Source organism: Pleurodeles waltl, chromosome 4_2 (assembly GCF_031143425.1).
Source record: "Pleurodeles waltl isolate 20211129_DDA chromosome 4_2, aPleWal1.hap1.20221129, whole genome shotgun sequence".
Classification (NCBI taxonomy): Eukaryota; Metazoa; Chordata; class Amphibia; order Caudata; family Salamandridae; genus Pleurodeles; species Pleurodeles waltl.
Genome location: NC_090443.1, coordinates 210921888 through 210943720, shown reverse-complemented (window position 1 = coordinate 210943720; position 21833 = coordinate 210921888). Strand labels below are relative to the sequence as shown.

The 21833-nt window shown below is 48.9% G+C and overlaps 1 long non-coding RNA gene across 1 annotated transcript in view; it reads right to left on the bottom strand.

Moving 5' to 3' along the window:
• Nucleotides 1–1001: 1001 nt before the first annotated feature.
• The window catches only part of LOC138294115 (uncharacterized), a 40068-nt gene continuing 19236 nt past the window's right edge, over nt 1002–21833 (bottom strand). Inside the window, exons 4-6 of the long non-coding RNA XR_011203198.1 lie at nt 13529–13572; nt 8144–8187; nt 1002–1641 (exon numbers count right to left, since the gene is read on the bottom strand). This is a non-coding gene — a long non-coding RNA (uncharacterized lncRNA). The remainder of the gene's footprint in view (nt 1642–8143; nt 8188–13528; nt 13573–21833) is intronic.

Sequence of the window (21833 nt, the reverse complement as noted above, 5' to 3'; positions counted from 1 at the left end):
GGCCTTTTAGGAGAGTGGCCCAACTGCTCTTTTACCCCTCTTCACCAGGTCACCAGGACCCAGAGCAATTCTCTGACCACCACAACCCAACGCCTCAAAGCAAATCTGCACACAAGCCCCACAGCCCGAGTTTGAGGGAGTCGATGGTGCCTACAGAGTCCTGAGACTCTCTGGGGCTGAACCTACTTCTGGGTTTGGCCGGGCTTGTCCCCCAGTCACCCCCTGCAGCCTCTTTCTGCAGGTCTTCTCCAACCATGAGTATTTCCTGCAATGGAACCCAATAACAAAAGTCCCCACTGCAGCCGAACCCCACAGGGGAGGAAAAGTGGGCCAATGGTGTCCCTATGTGCCTGAGCATCTGAAGGGTCGAGCTCCCCTGTGGGGTCCCTCATACTGACCCCCCAGTCCCTGCTTGCAGCCTCTTTCTAACCGGACCGATATCCATTGAAGTGAACAGGACACCCCAATGCTGTAACACACCTCTGTACTCGGACGCCCCAGAGCCCCCGAGGTGACCTGTTGATGTGGCCTTGGACCTTGCCCCTTACTCACCTCAAGTCCTGAAGAACAGTCCTGTAAGTTGCTGAGAAGTGCCTGAATGTAATGTATGATTTTCCCCTTAGGATAACATTACCGCTCCAGATATTGCACTTTTGAAACATATAAAAATGTATATCTCGAAAAGTACTTACCTGATTCTGCTAATCTTGGTATCAACATTCATATAAAAAATGTGTTTTTTACAAATTGGTGTTGGATTTCTATATAGAGAGTGTGTGTCGCGCTTACTGGCTCTGTGGGTGCAATAAATGCTTAACACTGTTCTCTAATAAGCCTAACTGCTCGTCCACACTATCTCAAAACAGAGCTTTTAGGGATATTATTTTCAGCAAATAAGGGTCGTCCTGGATTATCTGCATATCGTCCCCTTACAATGCAGACATACTCACAGACACTGTCACAGAAAACAGTCATATTTTGCATTTACATTTATTGAGTTTTATTTGGACTTCTCACAGAGTTGGAGTAAATAGCATCTCAACAGTACAAAGTACAGAGTTACAGATTAGGCGGTTACATTATGAAAAATAATGCTATATGAAGGCTCAGAAGACGGATGCAGGCTTCTACTGTACATGAAAGAGTAATCACAGATGCTATGGAAATTTACACATGGAGTGGCAGTCAAGTTGGGGCCGTTTTAATTGTGTAGGGGCAAGGAATGGAAGATACCATGATTCTTGAGGACAAGAAGGGGGATTTTTAGCTATCCTCTGAGCTCACCATGTGTTCATACTTTGAAGGCAAGGCATATCTCATTAGGATCCTTTTACGGGAACTGGAAAAAAGCCCAAAGGATAAAAGCATCATTCCTTTCATCCAAATGGGTTGTAGACCCAACTGTTGACCTACCAATAATAAAGTGACAGTATCATTTCTGGCCCACCCAGCTATCGCTCTTAAAAGCAGTCATTTATTTGCTTGCTTTATTGACTATTCCGCTGTGTTTGATGGAGTTGCTTGACAGATCCAGTGGAGTAAACTGGTGGTTTGAGATAGCCGGGCTCCTTGGTTGCAGGCAATGCTTTGTGTATACTCAGAAACCTGGGAAAGAATTTAAGTTGGCAACGGTTCTGGCGGCTAAAGGAAAATAAACACCATTAAAGATCTGAAACAAGGGTGCATACTTGCTCCTTTACTTTTCAGCCTCTATACAGCAAATATTGGTTCAGCCTTAAAAAAATCTTGATTACTTCCATTCAAGATCCAAAACACTGATTACATATCCCACAGTGTTGAGATTACATCGTAATACTGGATCAAAGTTACATAGGCTTACAGATTAAAAATTTAAAATAGCTACAAAGTTGTAAACTCGAAAATAAAGTAGAACAAAACCTAACCAAATCAAAGTTCATGATTTTTGAAAAGTATGAAAACAAAGCAAAAAAAAAAAACATTTCGGTTCATTTGCCTTGGGGTATGTTGCTGCCTATAATTAACCTCAGAATATGGCTACCTGAAAAGGCCACACCAAGACAACAATTAGGAACATAAAACATAGGGACGCAAGCATAACATGCGGCCTACAGAGATTCAAGTCAAAGCTACAAAGCCCACCAGTCAGCCAGATTTTATAAGTAACACCTATCAGCTCTCATTTCTCTTTGCAACAACTTTGGATCTAATAGAATGCTACACTTGAAAGCCGAGAGTTCAAATACGAGTGGAATTTGGGTTAATATGCTAGAAGATGGCATGCAAAGCAAACTTCTTGAAATAGTGCCACCTTGTTACCAAAATTAGGGTACTCTGAAAGATGTCTTCAAACCAACATTTGAAAAGTTTCCCTCATACCTCTTGGTCTACATATTTACCAAGTGCAATTCAAGATCTCGAAGCAAGGACACTGGAATAATATCTCCCAATCAGTATTCACAAACAATGCTAATAACTTGCATAGCTGATACTTTAGAACTGGCAAAAAAGAGACATTCAGATTTAGGGCATAATTACGAGTTTGTTGGTCTTGAGACCACCAAACTCGAAGTGGCGGTCGGACAGTCGCAATACTGGCGGTCCGACCACCAGATTAGGATGCTGGCAGTCGCACTGCTACGAAACCCCTGCCTCCGCCGGGATCAGGGATCCCAACGGTTTGGCGGGGGTCAAATTCATGGTCAGCCACGGCGGTGTCGAGTTCGGCACCGCCGTGCTGATCACAACTTTGCTTTCCACCGCCTTTTTATGGTAGGGTCCCCACATTGAAAAGGCTGGGAAAGGCAGTGCTGGGGGCCACAGGGAGGCCTCTGCACTGCCCACAACCATGTCATGGGCAGTGCAGGGACCCCCCTGCCAGCACCTTCAGAAGCTGCTATGGCAGACAGTGCGCATTCCTATGGTGCTGTGTGTGATGGCATTGGCTTTGGCTCCCTGAGTGACCCAAGGCTAATGTCTTTGCAATCTTTCCACCGTGCAGACCAGCAGAAACGTTGTAATATGACGTTTCCGCTCGTCAGCCCAGTGGAAACATCTTAATACGGCGATGGTGAGGCAAACAGCTTGACACCCGCCTCACCACCGCCATACTGGAGTTGTGTCAGTTCAACCACCCAATCGGGCCCTTTATTATGGGCTCTTACAAAACCATGACCATCCAGCACTACCTAACAGCCAACACATGAAGTGGTTAGATTACACCTCCTTAGTATGCATTTTATGCTTTTTCCTACAAAAGAATTTAGATCATCTTGGTCAAATAAAATTACTACAAATCCCAGATGCAGGCTGTGTGATTATAAAAGGGAATCAATACTTCATCTTCTTTGTTACTATCCAGAAGTTGGGCTTAAAGGGCAAGTATTCTTTAAACAGATCTTCACATGATGTACGGACGCACTAAAATACTGTCTCAACACACAGAAGACATTGGAACTGTACCGTGCAGTCAAAGTTCTTAAAACTACTTTTAAAATACTTTTGAGCTCAACTCCCAATGATGCAATTTGTTTTTACCTTTCTATGACAACATTTTAAGATCATTGTTAACCACTATTGGCCTGCTATAAGTCTGCCAGGCAAAGACTACTCCACCCACCAAATTTATAAATGACCACCTAGCAGGCAGTCATTTAGAAAGGCATTGGCAGGAACTGCGTCACGGTGGTTCCTGTCAATGCATTTTACTGTGTGTTACAGGTCTGCATCAGGAGGACTCAGCCTGCAACAAACAGTAATCTTTTTTCTTTTCAAAAAGAAAATCTCAAAACAGGGTTTCCTTTTTGTAAAGAAAAAAATGATGCTTCTCCCGTGGCAAGGAGAACATTAAAATGTTTTTACTGTTTCACACTTCCAGGTTTATCTGGTGGTAAAAGACAGTAAAAAATGACTACGTTCAAATTGTGTGGGTGGATATGTAGTCATTCCTTTGACGGCCCTTGCTCTTCAGGGCCGTCAGAGAGGACTAATCACGGTGGAGACAGTAGTTGACCTGAAGGTCTGTCCACATCTAATGAGATTTGAGGGCTTACACTTAAACATATATAAACAAAAATGATTTTCTTTAGTATTGTTGCATTTTTCACACTATATATATAGCGAGCAAGACAAACATTTCAAATGAGATTGTATGGTAGAAGGACAAACAAAAAGGTTTTTCCATACGAAAATGTTTTGCTTGCTTTATTCTTACACAAAAAAATCCCATACGTGAAACTGAAAAATTATTGCAAACAAATGAGTGGAAATGTGTAAGAGACTTTATATGGTGTCAAAAATGTTGATGTAAATGTTTGTTCTGGACGTTTTTTCCATTTTATCACATTATAATACCCAGCTGGCAACTAGTTCCATCTATTGTGTGGCTGTACTTGCTTTTTAGTCAAAAACGTCTTGCATAATGGAGTTTTGAGCCCATCCTTTCTGTTTTAAATACGAAACTACACCTTCTAAAATGCAGTTGTTAGATTAACTGATTGAAGATGTGTCATGGACGTAGGAGGGGGCAACTTTATGTTTAGAGTTTCTATCTGCAGAACCAACTTCGACCCACTGACAGAAACTCTATGGTTCCCCCAACTCTAAATGCGGCAGGGCAACTTAAAGGCTGGCCAAAGGGACATTTGATCTGCCATGACCTCTCAAAATAATAACTTTTCCATATCCTAACAGTGACGCTGCTGTTTCCCCAACTTGACACTATTTAGGACTTCAGCCCTGATAATGAGCGTGCCAGAATGGAATAAGGTATTTATAGTAAATGATAAATGCCAATATCCTTGGATATGGGTGTGCAAACTACCTCATATTCTAAAATATATCACGTGGATGCAGAACATACAACCACAACTCCTTCCTCAGGACTTCAAAGACAGTAGGGGTACTATTGTAGCTCTGAGAAATAGAACGAAGTAGTACTATTTGTAGGAGGAACAGTCCTCACTCACTGTTATCATGCTTTTTCATTGGGCTTTCATTAACACGTCTGGGGGATCCTGGTGAGTGACGCTACCTTTACAAAGGGGGGGTGATGAGATCATATTAAGTGTGGGAACAAGCCTGGTGCTTCCTGAAGAGCCGTGATGGGCACTGTATGAGTGAGTAGTAGTTCAGAGGGGAGTGTATAGGTTAAAACTATCTATTGATAGAAAAGAAAAAACGATATCATATCCCCAATGGTTGATTAAAATTAAACGGGGATCACTTGATGCACACAGAGAGGTCAACAGGTTTCTGCCAAGCAGGCACTCTCAAGTGAGGTATGGGCATTCGTCAGTACTGTATAGCCATTTCTGCTATAAAAAGTCATCAATAAATTGATCAAACAAATACAGTAATAATAAATTCAATCAATTTACAATCAGTATTTAAAGGTAAGTGTTACAGATCCAAATTGTTGAGGACCTTTAGCAGGAAACAGATTACAATAGGTTACTATAGATCAGTTTGAGATAGCATAGCTTATATAATCAAATGTTAACATGAAATGTTTATGAACTAATGCACAATAATGCTACATAGAAAATGTATTAATGTATTTTTGCTAAACGCGTGTGTGAAATTTTCCCACGGGGAGTGGCCGCCAATGTATACGGAGACTAATGCAATTGACTAATGATGATGAAATGCAATAATAAAATATGGTTTTACACTAATATTAAAATGTTATATGCTAAAGTTCTGCTAATAAATCGTTAAGGCCTTAGTTAGCATGAGTTGAGGCCTAGCTGCCTGGCTCTCATATTAAATGTGTTTTTCTAACGTACAGTGTGCTGACTTGCTGAAGGACATAAACTCTTGTTTTTCTTAAAGCTAGAAGATGAATGTAACTGTAGTAGATCAGTTCTCATGAAATTCGACTTGCTTAAAGAAACATTTTAGCTGAATGCAACAGTGTAGGCTACTTGCAGGTACAAGGTCGCCTGAACCGGTACAGACAATGGAGCTACTGACTGAAGATGTGCAAAGGACCACGAGAGGATGAAATCATACTGTACATTCTACCCGCTGAAGACGTCAATCATAAGGACCAATAAACTGCATGAGAATTGTTATGGGTTGACAAATTTGATGAGCTAATTGGATCCTTATTGGAGGGAGATAGTGGGGTACCGGCTTTGACCAATTACATTTTAGGGGACTGTACAACGAAAAAGGGATAAAAACCTATGACACGGGGAGCCACTCAGATTAGTTAGGGAAATGCTATGGATATGATCCAGAAACTCTGTCACTCTGTTTGGTGACTTGCTAGATTGGTTCTTGAAACCATTCTTGCCTTATTTTGCCTGTTTATACTTTACCTCCTTATGAGGGAAGTACCCTTTACCCTTTTGCCTGACTTGCTGAGTTCCTGGCGGATGGCGAATCGACTGATGTCCTGAAGACGAAGACAGAATCGGTATGCTGACCCAATACGGAGGGTAACTATATGATAATGAAATTGTGATTGTCTGTCTGCTTTTCCTTTCCAGGTACCAACTGCTACTTTTGACAGAGGCCATAGTTAGAGTTTTTTCAAAATTGATGTTGCTAAATTGTTTTGCATGAAGTCCAACATGCAAATGCTAATTCGAGGTTAGTTCAGAGGCTCACTAAATGATCCAAATAGACAAATGACTGAATCTATGCTTTGTTAAATTGACGTGTTAATGATACTCTGCTAAGGATAACCTATGTTGGCGTTATGTTATGTTCTGATAATTGTGATTCTAGCTTTGATGAAGTCTTATTCGAGTTGCCAAATTATGACAATGTTGATGAGCTTTTTGCTATTGAATTTAATAAACTTACTATTAGAATTGTAATCAATAGGGAATAAATATCACAAAATCTTACTAAACTGGTGTGGTCATTCATGACTGAAAGGTCATGGTGGTTTCTGAGTTTTATTAATGTCTTTGACTAAAGTGAATTGTCTTGTTATAATAAATATTGATGACTTTATTGATAGATTGATTGGCATGTTGATTAGTTATCTCGTCCTAAGGTGTCTTCAATCAGAGTCAAAAGATTCATAGGCCTAAAACGAGTCCCGGAGTGTATAAATTAGTCATAAAGGAACGCTTTAACAAGTGCATCAAAATCAGCTGTGTAAACCTACAGTTCATGAATTGAGAACACGCCATTAAAAAATAGCCAATAAAAATGCGTATTGAGCACCCTGCCCATGTTTCCCCACCATAAAATCATTGGCTCTTACCCATCATCGTCGGGTTTAGCATAACTTTACTAAGTATGAATACACTGTGACGGGTCGGACCAGTCCGACCAGCACACCATTATGACTTGTGCTATCTCTGCCCCTGGCAGCACGGAAGCAACCTGGGGAGAACCCCTTCTCATTGGCTCCCTGCCGAAGCCGCGGGAAACTGACGCCGTCAAAAGAATGATTCCACCCATTCACGGGGAGAGAGAAGGGATCCGGAGCTGGAGATCGAGGGAGCCGACGGGAGAACTAAAGGACGAACAAAGGAGGACGACGGAAGAGGAAGACCCAGAAGACGCCTGGACTCCTCTTCTGGAGAGCGAACCGGAGCTGGGATCAAGAACCTTGGGGACCCGTTGCAGAGACGAGGACCGCTGGCCCCGGGGAGCACACGAGTGAGCCCGCCACGCTTCAGGAGAAGCGTGGCCAAACCAGGTACGGGATTCCGGGACAGGGAGAAAGGAGCGGGAGGTGGGAAAAGAAGGAAAAACAAAAACCATGGGCACCGCATTAAGAGCACGGATAAAGGAGGGGGAGAGGGGTAAGGAACCAGAGGAAAATAAATTGTGAGAACCTGATGTAAGGAGGTAAAAAGGAGCCTAGCCGAGGAGCAAGAGGAGAAAAGGAGAAAGGAACAGGCCAAAGAGGAAGAAAACGGGACATTAGCGAGACCGGTGCACCAACATTATCATAGACAAATACAAGGAGAGGAGACTTGAGAAAAGTACGAGTGAGAGAGGAGGGAAAAGGGAAAACCCCGCCAGAAGCAGGGAAGAGGGGTAAGACAGGGGAAACAAAGTGACTGAAGAACATCCAAAAGGGCGACATCAAGGAGAGTGGAAGAAAAGAAAGATAGTGAAACCGCGTATTGAGACAGTACAGTGGAGAGGAGAGATAGAGAGGGAATAAAAGGAAGGGTGAAAACCAAACACTTACCGAATCTATTCTTTTTCTGTTCTCACACGCTTCCCGCGAGGCCTCTGGAAGAGAAGGAAAGAAGAAGACGAGAATTAGCGGCCCGAAGGAAAAAGATATTCAACAACTCCTACCTACAAAACATCCTACAACATTATTTCTACTGTACAAAGACCAATAAAAGCCACCTACCTAAAACAAAGACAAGCAGTCTGGTGTCTTCGATCGGCCAACCTCGTACAAAGTGGTGTCAGAAGTGGGATTTTCGTCCCCCTAAAAACCAGAATGGAGGAAAAACCCACCATGGCGGACGTCATAGCCCAACTGGCAGAAGGACAACGCCATCTCCAGTTGATGTGGGAGCAACAGATGAAGGACGCTAAAGAGAAGCGTGAGGCCTTACAAACCGCCCTTAAAAGTCAGGCCACAATCATGGCAAACAACCAACTCGTCCATGAGACTGCACTGAGTAAACTAACGGAAACCATTGCCCACACGAAGGTACACCGCAATGTACAGAGTAGTGTGCTACAAAATATCAGGACCAAGAAGATCCGGACTCCTTTTTCCTTAATTTCGAGAGGGTAGCCAGCTCAGCTAGTTGGCCAGAAGAAAAGTGGGGTCAGTACATTGCCCCACTGTTAACAGGACAGTTACAAGCAACATACCAAGCCATAAATCCTACCGGTACTCTCCCCTATAAAGATATCAAAAAGACCATACTAGAAAGAGTAGGACTGGACAGCAAGAGTTATCGGTCCAAGTTCCGACACATGAAGTGGCTCCTGCAGGAAAGCCCACGTACCCTTTATTACAGGGTCTAACACGCTGCTGGGCGATGGTTATGTCCCACAGAAAAGACTCGTAAACAGATGTTTGACGTCATAGTACTAGAACAATTTTTGGATGCCCTGCCTACTTCCACCCGGAACTGGGTTCGCCAACACCCCGGGCGGAGCAATGAAACGGCCATTGAATTAGCCTGCGCTTTTCACAGGAGCCCAGACTTTAGGGCCAACCCTAGCAGAAACGGGGTTCCCTCCCCTGTGCTCCCCAGTACAGGAAAAGGAGTCAACCCATGACCTCAGGGTTCACATGATCTTGAACGGGTATGTATACCCCATCCACCCCAAACCTCATTTCCCTCAACCAGACCTCAGTGTTATCAATGTTCGGAATGGGGTCACATCGCACGGTTTTGCCCTAAAAAAAAAAGACATGGAAGAACCAATGGAAATAGGAGTCACAAAAGGAAGGGTATTCTGGGAAGGAGAAACAAAACCTACATATACCCTCCCTATCCTTCTCAATGGAAAGGAGAGGGTAGCCTTGGTAGACTCAGGTTGCAGTCAGAGCGTTATACGTCAAGACCTGGTTGGGCCTAGACAAGGAGTACCCCAGGCCCATGTATTAATCGCCTGTGTCCATGGGGACCAAGCCTATTATCCAGTAGCTGTAATTAAGTTTCAGTGGAGGGGCGAGGAGGAACCCCTCAAGGTGGGGGTGTTACCGCACCTCGAAAAAGACATTATCATCGGGACGGACTATACGGCCTTTCCCCGGTTGTTGATTAAAGCAGGGGAGGAACATATGATGAAGAAATGGTGGGAAGAAGTACCATATGACACTGAGGTAGCTGAAAATCAGCCAACCAAACTTAATTTAAGTAAATGACAGAAAAGGATCCAGAAACGGCAACATTGGGGAAAAGACAATGAAAACAATAAGACAACACCGGGAACCATGGGTAAGGTATACACAGTGGCAGGAGACTTTAGACAGAGCCAGAGGGATGATCCCTCCTTAAAGAATGCATGGGAGGAGGCGCTGAGTAACGAGGAGTCTGGGGTAGGACCGACATTCCACATCCATAATCACCTATTATATAGGCTTCCCCAGACTGGTAATGACCGAAAGAGACAATTATTAGTCCCTGGTAGCTACCGACAACAGGTTTTGCAGTTAGCCCATGGGGACCAGGGGGAAGGGCATCTTGGAAGGGTAAAGACTGAGGAGGCGATACTCCGGAAATTCTACTGGCCCGGGGTCTACAGGGATATACGTAGATACTGCCTGAATTGTCAGAAATGCCAACTATACAATCCTGTCACTCAACCCCCTGCCCCGTTACAACCCCTCCCAGTTATAGAAACCCCATTTACCCGGGTGGGCATGGACATTATCGGTCCCCTCATTCCGTCCAGTAGAGGGAGACAGTACATCCTGGTGTTGGTGGACTATGCCACTCGTCAACCCGAGGCTATTCCCCTCCCCAGCATGCTCACGAAGGTAGTAGCCCAAGCACTGATTGAGTTTTTTTCGAGGGTCGGCTTCCCGAAAGAGATCTTGACTGATCAGGGCACCCTGTTTATGTCCCGACTTATGGGGAAAGTCAGCAAAACCTTGGGGCTAAAACAAATCAGAACCTCAGTGTATCACCCCCAAACTGACGGTCTCGTAGAACGATACAACGGGACCATTAAATCATTACTCAGGAAGAGCATTGCAGAAGACGGAAGGGATTGGGAAAATAAACTACCCCTTGTACTCTATGCAATACGTACACATAATCAAACATCCCTGGGTCATAGTCCCTTCGAACTGTTATTTGGCCGACCACCCCGCACTCTCCTCGAAATGTTAGTCGAACAGTGGGAAGAGACGGACGAGGAAGCTAAAGACCTCCTGACTTATACTAAAGAATTGAGAGAATTTACAGTCGGTTTGGGAAAAGGTCCACACTAGTCTCCGTGAAGCCCAAGAAAAACGGAAGAAAGGATACGACTCCAGAAGTGTACTTTATACTCTTAACGTAGGGGACAAGGCACTGGTCCTTCTCCCCAGTAGTGAGAATAAACTGTTAGGCCGGTGGCAAGGACCATATGAAGTATTAGAGCAGATCAACCCCACAACTTATAAATTGGCTCTTCCACATAGACCTAATAGAGAACAGATCTACCACATAAATCTGTTAAAAAAGTGGCAAGAATCTGATATCATACACAGAGTCCAACATATCACAACTGACCAAAGAGAAGACATACCATATCCATCCTTTTCCCCTTCCCAAAAACAGGAGGAGAGTAGACCCCAAATAAATACATCCCTTTCCGGGTCACATAAAACCTCTCTCTCTCAGACGATAGATTCCTATACGGATGTTTTTTCCTGATAGCCCGGCCACACCCCATTAGCAGAACACAGCATCCGTACCAAGAGTGAGGCAATAGCAAGACAAAGACCCTATCGAGTCCCCGAGGCCAAGAAAACCCTGATTGAGCAAGAAGTCCAAAACGTGTTACAGACAGGGATTATAGAGCCATCTAGCAGTCCCTGGTGTTCTCTTTTGGTATTAGTACCCAAACCGGATGGGACTACTCGATTTTGTGTAGACTACAGGAGAGTCAATAAACTCACTTATTTTTACGCATATCCCATGCCCCGTATAGACGAGCTGTTGGAAAGATTAGGACAAGCCAGGTTCATGTCCACTCTGGACCTGACAAAGGGGTATTGGCAGATCCCTTTGAAAGAAGGAGACAAAGAAAAAAACGCATTTGCAGCACCCTCCGGGTTGTATCAGTTCACTGTCTTACCTTTTGGGTTGCACGGAGCCCCTGCCACATTTCAGAGATTAATGGATAAGGTCTTACGTCCCCACCAATTATATGCAGCGGCATATTTAGATGACATTGTAATATTTAGCGAAACATGGTCTGACCACCTCAAACACTTAACAGCAGTCTTGCAGGCATTAAGGGAAGCACGGTTAACTGCTAACCCCGAGAAGTGTAGACTGGGATTTACCACCATTAGGTATTTAGGCTACGTCTTGGGACAAGGACAGGTCCGCCCACAAATAGAGAAGATGGAAGCGATTCAACAGATCCCGGTACCGACATCAAAAAAAGAAGTACGTGCCTTCCTCGGACTGGTAGGGTATTATAGAAGGGTTATACCCCAATTCTCAACCATAGCCGAACCCCTAACCAACTTGCTGAAAAATTATACCCCTAAAACTTTTTCCTCCTTATCCGAGGCCAGTATGCACAGTTTCATCCGACTCGGGAATGCCCTGTCCACTGACCCGGTGTTGTGCTGTCCCGACTTCCGTAGCCCCTTTTATTTACAGGCGGATGCTTCAGACGTAGGACTGGGGGCTGTGTTATCCCAACCTCAACCGGACGGTTCTGTCCACCCCATCTTATACATTAGTAGAAAACTACTCCCGAGGGAACAACACTATCCCACCATTGAAAAGGAATGTCTGGCCATTAAGTGGGCCATTGAGTCCTTACGTTATTATCTCAGTGGCCTCACCTTCACCCTCTTGACGGATCATGCACCTCTCACCTGGCTCGCCCGCAATAAGGATACCAACTCTCGGGTTCTAAGATGGTTTCTCTCTTTACAACCCATTTCCTTCCAGGTGATCCACTCTCCGGGCCGTCTCATGGTGAATGCTGATTTTCTCTCCCGACATCCTGCTCCTGAGCGTCATCAACAGACGCTCTCTAGGGGGAGTGTCTGTGACGGCACACCATTATGATTCGTGATGTCTCTGCCCCTGGCAGCACGGAAGCAACCCGGGGAGAACCCCTTCTCATTGGCTCCCTGTCGAAGCCGCGGGAAACTGACGCCGTCAAAAGAATGATTCCACCCATTCACGGGGAGAGAGAAGGGATCCAGAGCTGGAGATCGAGGGAGCCGACGGGAGAACTAAAGGACGAACAACGGAGGACGACGGAAGAGGAAGACCCAGAAGACGCCTGGACTCCTCTTCTGGAGAGCGAACCGGAGCCGGGATCAAGAACCTTGGGGACCCGTCGCAGAGACGAGGACCGCTGGCCCCGGGGAGCACATGAGTGAGCCTGCCATGCTTCAGGAGAAGCGTGGCCAAACCAGGTACAGGATTCCGGGACAGGGAGAAAGGAGCGGGAGGCGGGAGAAGAAGGAAAAACAAAAACCACTGGCACCGCATTAAGAGCACGGATAAAGGAGGGGGAGAGGGGTAAGGAACCAGAGGAAAATAAATTGTGAGAACCTGATGTAAGGAGGTAAAAAGGAGCCTAGCCGAGGAGCAAGAGGAGAAATGGAGAAAGGAATAGGCCAAAGAGGAAGAAAAGGGGACATTAGCGAGACCGGTGCACCAACATTATCATAGACAAATACAAGGAGAGGAGACTTGAGATCAGTACGAGTGAGAGAGGAGGGAAAAGGGAAAACCCCGCCAGCACCAGGGAAGAGGGGTAAGACAGGGGAAACAAAGTGACCGAAGAGCATCCAAAAGGGCGACATCAAGGAGAGTGGAAGAAAAGAAAGATAGTGAAACCGCGTATTGAGACAGTAGAGTAGAGAGGAGAGATAGAGAGGGAATAAAAGGAAGGGTGAAAACCAAACACTTACCGAATCTATTCTTTTTCTGTCCTCACACGCTTCCGGCGAGGCCTCTGGAAGAGAAGGAAAGAAGAAGACGAGAATTTGCGGACCGAAGGAAAAAGACATTCAACAACTCCTACCTCCAAAACATCCTACAACAAAACTATTTATACTGCACAAAGACCAATAAAGGCAACCTACCTAAAACAAAGACAAGCAGTCTGGTGTCTTCGATCGGCCAACCTCGTACATACACATTCCCATATGATAGAAGACAGTGTGCAAAAGTAATATATCCCTTAGGTTGGGAATATACATTGTCAATCTTCAACGCATTAGGAAGTGGCCTCATCTTTCTATGAGCCTGGTACTATCACTTTTTTGGTTCAAGGGCTAAAAATGTGATGCTGTTTGTAAATCTGACATGTATTGGATAAAGTAGCACAAGCAGTTTGGGTAACAAAAAGCTCAGGAAACTGTGGGAGGTATACCTCTCCCAGAATGTTTTGTACTAAATGGCAGCGCCGTGGGAGCGGAGCTGCATTGTTTCCTTCTGTCACTACTTCCCTTCAATACCTGCATCCCCGCCGCACCATCTGTCTACCTGACTGAGGAGATGTCGGCGGGGACACCAGAAATTAACTTACATGTAACGCGATAGGCGTATAAGAATATCTGCGCGTAATAAGTCATGGCATAGGTAAATGTCGGAATGGGCACCAGTCACAAATATGTCAGGAAACATAGGGGGTCATTACAACATTGGCGGTAAAAGCCACTTACCGTCGTGCAGAAGACCGCTAACACACCGCCGCGGCTGCAGAATTCCGCCACAGCTATTATGACCCACATCTCGAAATCCGACAAAATTCAGACACCCACACAACTCCACCACACCAAAGGTCAGTGATAAACTGGCAAAAACAAAACCTCCACCGTCACGCCAACAGAAATATGCCCACACTATCACGACACACGAATCCACGCGGCGGTCTTTCAACCGCGGTATTCCATTGGCGGTACACACCACCGCGCTCAAAATACACACACTTCTACAAAACACCGCCACATTGGACAATTCAAAATACACACACCTGATACACATATACACACCACTCCCCACACACCCAATACAATATAAAACACACACCCATATCACCCACAAACCCCTACTACCAAAAATTCAGAAAGAAGGCCAGAGAGAGACACCACCATCCACAAACTAGCAGCCACAGGCACTCAACACCATCACCCACACAACTTCCACGCACAAAACACCACACACCACTACATATCACCACACTTATCACCACACACACCACCCCACACATCACCCACACCACCCCATGGCACGGCACAGACAACCCAGGTTCTCGGAGGACGAGCTCAGGGTCATGGTGGAGGAAATCATCCTGGTAGAGCCACAGCTATTCGGAGCACAGGTGCAGCACACCTCAATTGCAAGGAAGATGGAGCTATGGCGAAGAATAGTCGAGAGGGTCAACGCAGTGGGACATACCCAAGAAATCGGGACGACATCAGGAAGAGGTGGAACGACTTACGGGGGAAGGTGCGTTCCGTGGTCTCCAGACACCACCTGGCGGTACAGTGGACTGGCGGCGGACCCCCACCTCCTCCCCCACAACTAACAACATGGGAGGAGCAGGTCTTGGCGATTCTGCATCCTGAAGTCCTTGCAGGAGTCAGTGGAGGAATGGACTCTGGTAAGTCAAAGCTTTAACTACCACATCCCCCACCCTACCTGCATGCTATCACAGATCCCCACCCTCACCCCCTCCCCTATCACTCCAACTCCTCACAAATGTACCAATAACACAAACCACACATCCAAACACCAAGCCCTGCATGACACAACAAAGCATGGACACCCATCACTAAAGCATGCCCACTGCACACACCCATAACACCCCCCTCAACCATCATCACACAAGCCCCCACACAGGAATGCTAGCACCGGGGTACACGGTCACCTACCCATTGCACACCATGACACACACAGATGCAATAATCATGTTTTTCCACCCCTGCAGGACCCCTACCCAACGGCACCAGACAGGGAGTGCCAGACATCTCCTCTCCACCCACAGAAGAGGCCCACAGTGATGACAGCAGCTCTGTCCTACTGGATTCATATGACCAGCCCGGACCATCATGGGCCTCGGGACAGTCGGTTCCCCTCACACAGGCACCGCCCACCACAGACCTTCCACCCTCTGGTAACACCAGTACAGCACCCACCCAGCGGGCCCATACCTCCGTCCCCAGGACACGTCAATCAGCTGTGTGTCCACCACTACAGGGAACCCAGGATAATCCACCACCCCAACAACAACAGGGACCTGGGGGCGGTGGGCACACGGTCCGGGGGACAGAGGCCCAGGAACACAGGGGAACTGGGAGGGCTGCCGTGAGACAGGGGGCAGACAGGCCAAGGGAACCCACTCTCCACGAGGCCCTCTCCTCCATCATGGGAGCATACCACCACTCCCAGGAGACGATGGCAACGGTCCTGGCCAAGTTTCAGGAGACCCAGCGTATGCAGGAGGAACAGTATTTGGGCTTCAGGGAGGAGCTCCGAACCATCAGCTCCGCCCTGGGCACCATCGTAGGGGTGCTGAAGGAAATACTTAACACTAGGAGGGACACTGTGGCACTCCAAGGGGCCGCTGACACTAGCATGGACGATGAACTGCCCACCACCTCCGCCGGCGCTAGTGGACAGGAAGCACCGCCACAGGACCACCACACCAGCACCCCACCCCCTGCAGACGGAGAACCACCCCGCAAGCGGTCCCTGAGATCCAGGAACAAGACAGAGCACGATGCCAAGACCCCGCCAAGAAATGAGACCACCCTGATTGTCATCCTACTGTCCCACTTTCTAACCCTGTCTATATTGGAACTACCCCAGCTCCACTTCCTATGCCCATATGGGCAATGCACCGGTGAGACTAATAGACTGGACTCTGCCATGGACATTCCTCCACCATCCCCCCTCACCACTTTACAACCCCCTCCAATATTGAGAACTTCAATAAACACCCTTGAAGCACAAAACAATCTGGAGTCAGTCTGTGATTTCGAAATTGTGTATTAGCAATTACAGTGACAAAATGTTTTTTCAAATGTCATGTCAACATACCTATGTCACACAGCTCAAGTCCATGAGGAATCTAAGCAGATGACACATGTTGGAAACCACACCTGTGAAACCGTAAGGGAAAATGACAACTCAGTGACCAAACACTGTGTGAAATCGACAGACAGGATAGAGGTAGAAGTGTTAAAGTACTTGCAGTAGGCAGGAATGTTTTCTCACCTGTGTGTCACTGGAAATATTGCTGGATGACTGAGTCCCTGTTGTCAATATCTTCTTCCTCTGCTTCCTCCTCATCACTGTCCACAGGCTCCAGAGCTGCCACAACACCACCATCTGGACCATCCTCCTGCAGAAAAGGCACCTGTCGTCGCAAAGCCAAGTTGTGAAGCATATAGCAGGCCACGATGATCTGGCACACCTTCTTTGGTGAGTAGAATAGGGATCCACCTGTCATGTGGAGGCACCTGAACCTGCCCTTCAGGAGGCCGAAGGTGCGTTCGATCACCCTCCTAGTCCACCCATGGGCCTCACTGTAGCGTTCCTCTGCCCTGGTCCTGGGATTCCTCACTGGGGTCAGTAGCCATGACAGGTTGGGGTAACCAGAGTCCCCTAATAGCCACACCCGGTGCCTCTGGAGTTGACCCATCACATAAGGGATGCTGCTATTCCACAGGATGTAGGCATCATGCACTGAGCCAGGGAACAGAGCATTTACCTGGGAGATGTACTGGTCTGCCAAACATACCATCTGTACATTTATGGAATGATAACTCTTCCGGTTCCTGTACACCTGTTCACTCCTGTGGGGGGGGACCAAAGCTACATGGGTCCCATCAATGGCACCTATGATGTTGGGTATATGTCCCATGGCATAGAGGTCACCTTTCACTGTAGGCAAGTCCTCCACCTGAGGGAAAACGATATAGCTCTGCATGTGTTTCAGCAGGGCAGACAACACTCTGGACAACATGTTGGAAAACATAGGCTGGGACATCCCTGATGCCATGGTCACTGTTGTTTGAAAGGACCCACTTGCAAGGAAATGGAGCACTGATAGCACCTGCACTTGAGGGGGGATTCCTGTGGGATAGCGGATTGCTGACATCAGGTCTGGCTCCAACTGGGTACACAGTTCCTGGATTGTGGCATGGTCAAACCTGTAGGTGATGATCAAACGTCTTTCCTCCATTGTCGACAGGTGCACCAGCGGTCAGTACACCGGAGTATGCCGCCATCACCTCACATGTCCCAGCGGATGGTGCCTATGAAGGACAACAGCCACCACAGAGTCAAACAACTCAGAGGTATGTACCCACAGTCAACACAGAACACCATTCATACACAAAATGTGGCCTGTATTTGTGTTGTGAGACAAGGCCTAGGTATGTGTGACGCAGTTGGTAATTAGGCCATGTGGGCCCCTGAAATGGCGGCTGCCTGACCTCTAAACTGGGACAATGGGATGTGAGGTAACTGCGCTGGCGTTGTACACCGTTGCGGTAGGCGGTCGAAGACTGCGGCGCAATGCTGCATTGGTTAACATGGGACCCCATGGGTCCCAGAAGCCAATGACGATGTACGCCGGCGGTGATGGTACGCACCGCCGCGGACGCGACCGCCGCGGACGTGACCGCCATTTTCTATCTGTTGAATCACTCGATACCTGATCTTCGACAGGAGAGGACCTACACTGCAAGTACTGCTGTGACCTCGGTCTCGAAGAGACAATGGCTCGTGCGTCTGGGGAAAGGGCCCCTGCCTTCACTGCAGAGGAGTTGGAGAAGCTCGTCGACGGGGTCCTCCCCCAGTACATGCTACTCTACGGTCCTCCAGACCAACAGGTAAGTACACAGGGAGGATGTTATATGGGCTATGCCTGTGTGGAGAGGGCTGGTTGTAAGAAGGAAGGGGGCAGAGTTCTGCGTGCATGAAGGACTGTTAATGCATGTGTCACATGGCAAGGGTAGGGATGTGGGCCACTCACTTTGACGGTGCAGTTGGTAATGACTTCTCTTCTTCCCCTGTACATGTCATGTAGGTCAGCGCCCACCAGAAGAAGGATATTTGGCGTGCCATCGCCAAGGACGTCCGGACCCTGGGGGTCCAACACAGACGGAGCACCCACTGCCGTAAAAGATGGGAGGACATTCGCCGCTGGAGCAAGAAGACGGCGGAGGCTCAGCTGGGGATGGCCTCCCAATGTGGGAGAGGTGCCTGTCGAACCATGACCCCCCTGATGTTCAGGATCCTGGCGGTGGCCTACCCTGAGTTGGATGGGCGCTTGAGGGCATCACAGCAGACACAAGGGGGGGGGTGAGTACACTCTCATTCAGCGGACTTTGCACGCAGTGAAGGTATCTGGGTGGGGGAGGAGGGCTGTGGGTTTCCCTAGGCCAGAGCGAGATCCGTAGGCAAGGCCCCTCCGTAAGGCAGGCCCTGTGACACCCCACCTCGGTAGAGTGCCAAGTACAGGTATTCATGCCCCTGTGTCATCTATGTGTGCAGATGTCGTCCATAGCCTTGTAGGCCATTTCCCAGGAATTGCATCTGTAGAGCCCAACAGCGCGACGTAGTGCAGAGGGCTGCTGTGTCTGTATTGTCCGCCAATGGTAGATGTGAGCCATGCACTCAGCCTGTCTTTCTTCTGTCGTCCCCCCCCCTTTTTGTGGTCTCCCTGTTCTTGTGTGAATTAGCATCATCAGGCGGAGGTACAGTGGCACCGGAGCACGAGGGAGCTGCATCCCACATGGCCATGGAGGGCCACACTACGGACTCAGAATACACCAGTGGGACGGAGGGTGAGGGGAACACCACGGCGGTCACAGGATCTGCAACCAGCGACACGGACTCATCCTCCGATGGGAGCTCCCTTGTGGTGGCGGCAACATCTGTGCCCCCCACTTCTACAGGTACAGCCGCCACCCCCCTACCAGCACCACCCTCCCAGCAGCCCCTCAGCCTTCACCCCGTGCCCGCTAACCCAGGAGGGTGGGCATCACCTTCGCCCCAGGCACCTCAGCCCCTGCCCCAGTCACCTCTGCTGCACTCAGTGAGGAGGCCATTGACCTCCTCAGGTCCCTCACTGTTGGGCAGTCTACCCTTTTGAATGCCATCCAGGGTGTAGAAAGGGAGTTGCAACACACAAATGCATTCCTGGAGGGCATTCATTCTGGTCAGGCTGCCGTTCAGAGTCTGGCCTCAGCACTGATGGCAGCCATTGTCCCTGTGTCTAGCCTCCCCCCTCCAACTTCCTCCACCCAGACCCAATCCCCTGTACCTCTGCCTATCCCAAGCACACCATCAGACCAGCCTGCACGCACCTCAACACACAAGGGAAGCTCAGGCAAACATAAGCACCACACATCCCACAGGCACTCACGCAAGCATCACACATACAGACACACCAACATCCACTGCCTCCACTGTGTCCCCCTCCTCCTCGTCTCCCTCCTCCCTCCCAGTCTCGTCTACACTCACACATGCATGCACTACCACTACAGCCACTACGTCCCGCAACAGCACCCCCACCACCACACCCCGCTCACGTGCACTCACCACCTCCACTACCATTTACACGTCCCCTGTGTTCTCTCCCAGTGTGTCTGTGACGCCCCCTCCGAAGATATACAAACGCAGGCACACACCCACCCAACAGCCATCCAGCTCACGACAGCCTCCAGCGCATGCACCTTCACCCAAAGTCACCAAACGTACACCTCCTACAACCACCACCTCTTCCTCCACTCCCAAACCCCATCCAGCTACCCGTCCCAGTGTCTCCCAAAAACTTTTCCTGTCCACCCTTAACCTATTTCCCACCACCACCCCCGTCCAACTCATAGGTCCCATACTAGCACCTCAGCCAAAAAATCTCCGGGACCAGTGGTGCCTGTTGTTACAGGTATGTGGAGTGCACCAGCCACCAGGCCAGCCAGTGTGGCACGGATCCACAGCACAGCCAGTCCCCCCTGTGAAGCACCAGAAGTTAGACAGTACCCGGCAGGAGAGGGGGAAGACTCCAGCCAGCCAAGCCGCTCACAGGGGTCCCGGGGGGGAGTGTCGACTCAGCTGTGACTCCTCCCAAGGTGGGGAAGGGGCAGAAGAAATCTCCAAAGTCTTGGAGGAGCAGCATGGCGGAGAAGACCGCCATCATCCCCGCTGCCCAGGAGGCCTCCGCCAGCCCCATCCCCGCTGCCCAGGAGGCCTCCGCCAGCCCCATCGTCACTACCCAGGAGGCCACCGCCAGAGTCACTGGCCAGAAGGCCACCGCCAGCCCCATCGTCACTGTCCAGGAGGCCACCGCCAGCCCCATCGTCACTGCCCAGGAGGCCACCGCCAGAGTCACTGCCCAGGAGGCCACCGCCAGCCCCATCGTCACTGCCCAGGAGGCCACCGCCAGAGTCACTGCCCAGGAGGCCACCGCCAGCCCCATCGTCACTGCTCAGGAGGCCACCGCCAGCCCCATCGTCACAGCCCAGGAGGCCACCGCCAGAGTCACTGCCCAGGAGGCCACCGCCAGACCCATCGTCACTGCCCAGGAGGCCACCGCCAGCCACAGCCCAGCTGGCCAGGAGGGCCCGCAAGCCACAGCCCAGCTGACCCATGAAGGACCGCCAGCCACAGCCCTGCTGGGCAATGAAGGACCGCCTTGGCAAGGACCGCTGAACAGGGCAAAGACCGCCAAGGAAAGCACCGCTGAACAGATCAGACACTGGCAACTCAAGCACCGCTGAACAGGCCAAGGACCGCTGAACAGGGCAAAGACCGCCATGGCAAGGACCGCTGAACAGGGCAAAGACCACCATGGAAAGCACCGCTGAACAGGCCAAGGACCGCTGAACAGGGCAAAGACCGCCATGGAAAGCACCGCTAGCCCATTTGCGGCAGGGGTAGTGACGCAACTGAGACCGTCACGGGGTGAGTGCTGCACTCTGGGCACCAGTCCCCCTCCAGAACCAGTAAAGACCTGCATCCACTCCATCTGTCCTTGGCAGGATGAAGCACTCTGGGCACCAGTCCTTCTCCAGAACCAGTGGAGATCTGCATCCACTCCGTCTGTCCTGCACAGGATGAAGCACTCTGGGCACTAGTCCCCCTCCAGAACCAGTGGAGACCTGCATCCACTCCGTCTGTCCTTGGCAGGATGAAGCACTCTGGGAACCAGTCCCCCTCCAGAACCAGTGGAGACCTGCATCCACTCCGTCTGTCCTG